A 4,889-nucleotide genomic window follows, 5' to 3' on the forward strand; every position below is an offset into this window, starting at 1 on the left:
CACTGTCTCATGTTGATAATTGCCTCCCCTGGACTTGGGAGTTCCCCCACACACCCAAGAGTTTCCAAAAAGCCCTTAAAAAGAGTTTCCAAAAAGCCTTCCTGACATCTTCAGTTTCCTTGAGATGGATCAATGCATTGCTGTTTAGCCTCATCGCTTGCAAATCCTTAGAATGGGCAACAGGTACACTAGTCTCTCTGTCGATGAAATAGAGAAACATTCCATTTCTCCAGGGATCTGGTGTTTGAAATGTTTAAGGTGATACATCCTAGTGTTGACCATGCATGGTCCACATTTGAACATTTGTGGTATGTGTGTGTGTGTGGGGGTGCATGATATATTTACACGTTTGATATGTGTATGTATCAGAGTTGTGGTCTCTGGGTATGTGTATGATGTGTGGTGTGTATATAATTTTGTGTGCAGTATGTATGTTGTCTCTTTCTCAGATTCTTGAACTTTATGGGATGGAGAGAGTCAAGTGAGGAATTTGGGATGGTACGCTGTGTATCTGCTATCACCTCCCAGCAAACCCAAGTTCTTTCTGCTTCTATTAACTCTGATATAGGAAGTCAGGCTGGCCCAATTAAACATCCTGTGGCCTTGGTATCGTTTCTCAAACATTTTCTTGAGTTAAGCTTGTCTTTGGAATACATAATTATACACATCTTTGCAGACATTTGCTAATTTCTCAAAGCATTGGAACACCAATGTTTCATTTAATGTCTTCTCTTGTGTGACATGCAGAATTCTCTGCAGTCCCTTCCTTTGATTAGTGATTTCATTTAGGAAGCAGCGGGTTTCCAGTTAGAATACAGACCACATCTTCCCACAGCCAGCTGGCCTCTATTAGCCTTTATTTTAATAAAAAATAATGATAACACAGCCAGATAGAGTGGTACACACCTGAACCATAGCTACTCAAGAGACTGAGGCAGGAGGTTCGGAAGTTCAAGCATGGCCAATATGACTTAGTGAGACAATGTCTCAAAATAAAATTGAAATAGTTGGGGCCTGTGGGTATAACTCTATTGTAGTGTGTGCCTAGTGGATGGGAAGCCCTGGGTCAAGCACTTAGTGCCACAAAACAACAATAGCAATATTAATGAGGTAATGCTTGTTTCATACAGACATCGCTTTTAAGTGTGACAGCTTCATCCATCTGTCAGTTTGTGCATTGTGGTACTGCCCATCTTACTGATGAGAAAACCACCACACAACAAGGTTAAATAATTTGCACAAGGTCATGTAGTTGGTAAAATTTCACCTCGTCAGCCCTTGGGGGACAAAGTGTCAATCCCTACCACACACTTTCCCAGCAGAGCACTTGCCTAGACTTTACCTAGTTTGTCATTTCAGCTGGGTAAGAGGGACAAAGATTGTCTTCTTTGCTGACAGGAACAGGGTAAGACATGCAAGCTCAGTAGACTAGTGTGGGCCACACAGCCCCATAAATGTGAACCTAGATCTCTTGAATTCCCACATAGGATCCCTGATACTCCTGGAAGAATGAGAAAGTTGTGCATGCATGCACAACACATAGGTCTGGCTGTGTACTCATGCGTATGCAGATGCATGCGTGCAGGTGATTATGGACATGCATGTGAGTAACTGAGGATTGCTTGGTCACTTTTCCACCTTGAAGGGCTGTCTGTCTGTCTTTGTTTTTGTGCTATAGAGGTATCTTTCTCAGATGGGGTGTCTCTCACTAGAACATGGGGCTCCCAGATTTGCCTAGGATGGTTGGTCAACAAGTCCCATGAGTCCACTTTTCTCTGTCTCCCCAGTGATAGGATTCTTAAGTATGTGCCAACTGGCCTGACCTTTTTGACCTGGACACTGGAAGATCAAACTCTTGGCTTCATGCTTACAAAACAAGCACTTTAACCCCTGAACCATCTCCTTAGCTGGAGTTTCTACTTCTGTGTTTGTTTTGTTGATATATTTTTATTTGAGATAATTGTTTGAGGAGAGAGACACGCTACCATTCTTTATGAATACCAAAAAATGGTGTCCCACCCTCAGTTTTACAAGTAGGAAAACTGGGGCCCAGAGGAAGAGAAGTCAATAATGAATCTGCACAGAGCTGAATTTAGAAGCCAGACAGTACAGCTGCTCTCCAGCCCAGCACTTTCCTGGCCCTTGCTGGTTCTCCTGTGTGGTCACATACCCTGGGGTCAGGCTAGCATCTGACATCCAAGCAGCATGACTTGTATTCATAACTTGGCTGTAATACAAAGTGATTATGTTTCAATTAATGACATATGCATATGTATGCCAGAAAGAAATACCCTGCCATGCATATGCATACATTGTTAATTATGCAACATGCTTTCTTACATTTATATTTTCATCGCTTTTTATAGCATTAATTACTTCATTAAATGTAAGGGATGGCATAAACAGGCTTTCCTGCCAGGAGGTAATCAAGCGCTAAGTGGCATGAGTTGTCTGTGTGTCAGTGAACCCTTCTCTCACGCCTAAGTCTGTGACAGTTGAGGTATCTGCTCATCTTGAGTTCAGTGCTGATGGCCATATCAGATGCATGTTGGGGTCTCAGGGGCCCAGAAAAGCTCTGCTCTGTAGCACCATCTGGGCATACAAAACACTGGACTTGGGGTTTTGCAATATGGGCCTCCAGCAAGCTCTGTTTGGATAGTCCCAATTCTTTCTCTGGTGTTAAGCTGACTTTGTCATAAGTGATAATGGGGGGAGGAAACTGTCTTGTCAGGAAATAAAGATAGATAAGTGTCTTAGTTAGGGTTTTACTGCTGTTAAAAGACACCATGACCAAGGCAATCCTTAATAAAAACAACATTTAACTGGGGCTGGCTTACAGAGTCAGAGGTTCAGTCCATTATCATCAAAGCAGGAACATGGCAGCATCCAGGCAGGCATGCTGCAGGAGGAGCTGAGAGTTCCATGTCTTCATCTGAAGGCTGCTAGCCGAATACTCATTTGCAGTCAGCTAGGACTAAGGTATTAAAGTTCACACCCACAGTGACACTACTACTCAAACAAGGCCACGCCTCCTAATAGTGCCACTCCCTGGCCCAAGTATATACAAACCATCACAATAAGGAACCAGTGGGATGCCTGGATGAGACTCAGGAGAGAACACTCATCTACAGGGGAAGACCCAAGACAACAGAAGCCACAAAGACAACAGGCTGCCATTGCTCTTAGCCTGGTATTCTCCAGCCACAATGCCTTCCTCCTCTTCCCCAGGCAAGTCATGCTTTCTTTACTTTCCTGCCTCTTGTTCCCACAACCTGCTCCCTCCTAAGCCTGCCATTCGATGTTTGTGGCACACACGCCATGTGTGCTTTTCCTCACCTCAACACACAACAGGCCTTACTGAAATTATTTATTCAGCAGCTGCCTCTCTTGGTCGACTAATTCTCCCTAATGGCAGAAACTGTGTCTGTCCAGGTCTTGGCTCTGTCCCCAGAGCTGAAGTGCTCAAATATTTATTGGAGGACTAGTTTCTTAAAAGAACACACTCTATATAATTCTGTTTGTATAAAACTCTTCGAATTCAAAAGATTCTGTTTCTAATGACGGAGTGCAGGTCAGTAATTACCTAGAGGATGGGGATGAGAGAGAAGGGAGATTAGGAGGGGCAGGAAGATGCTGAGCTTGAAGATGCTGAGCAGCCAGGCGGAGGGGCTGAGAAGGAAAGGGTGTCACTGTTCATCAGCACAGCAGTCAGGAGCAGCCCGAGAAGCACAAGACCACTGGACCATCTCACATCGTTCATGGCTCTGGGTTCATTCTCTCGCATACAACCATCTAGAAGGAGTTCTTCTTATCAGCCTAGAGGATGCCATCAATTTAGCTGTTTGAATAACCAGAATTACTTTCGAATCTTGCCTGGTCATTACCACCATATCAACCATAATCACAAATTAAATTGAATTTCACTTTAAAAATAATGTTTGAAGCTTCTCGACTTTTACAAGCTATCCTTGCCAATCACCCCCTTCTCTTATCTGCAGATGACAGGACCTCCCACCACCCCTTCTAGCTCCCTGCTGTCCACTGCTAAAGAAATGTTGAAAAGAGAGACTGGTAAGTTTTGCCTTCAAGGAATATGGCCTGCAGATGTGTCCCTTTGACACTGGGGTTTTTAATCCAACCTCCAAGTCTGGCTTGTAGAGACATGAGTGGATAGTCTTTGCCTTTAGGACCTCCTGTCCCTCAGTCCTTTGTCACACCTCTCAATCCTTGGATGGTCTCAGAGACCCAAGGAGACCATACAATCTGTATGTAAGGGTGTCTAAATGTGCAGGATCCCATGAAGTAATTCCTTCCTCTGCTGCTGCCAATTGCCTGGATGAATCCAGGTTTGGTTTTCTGTTGTCTGTTGCTCATTCATGACACTAAGTCCCACAACAAATTAAATATTTACCACCCACTCTAATAAGCCATCCATCTGGGTGAGGGCCGAGGGTCCTTGTCTTTGACTGTGTGCTTACCTTTTGACCCAAGACCTGTCACTCAGCACACATTTACTGATGAACCAAGGAGCTAACATGGAGTCAGAGAGGTGAGACCAGAACATAACTGTGAAGGGCTTCAAACGCCAAACTGAGGTGAGGAGACTGAAGAGCCATGGTGACCAGACTCCCTAGGCCCCTCTGGCCCCTGCCCTCTTTGTCATTGTTCCCAAATTTGTGCCTCTTTATCTGACACCTTAACAGCACAGACAACTTTATTTACCTCTGTATCCTCAACAGCTTGTCACAGGAGCAGCCATAAAATAGTGCAGAAAACACACAGAGAAGGCCTCGTTCTGCTACACTGAGAAACACACACACACACACACACACACACACACACACACACACTGAAGTATCCACTCTTGATTTCTTACAATGTCCAACACA

Source organism: Mus pahari, chromosome 14 (genome assembly GCF_900095145.1).
Source record: "Mus pahari chromosome 14, PAHARI_EIJ_v1.1, whole genome shotgun sequence".
Taxonomy (NCBI): domain Eukaryota; kingdom Metazoa; phylum Chordata; class Mammalia; order Rodentia; family Muridae; genus Mus; species Mus pahari.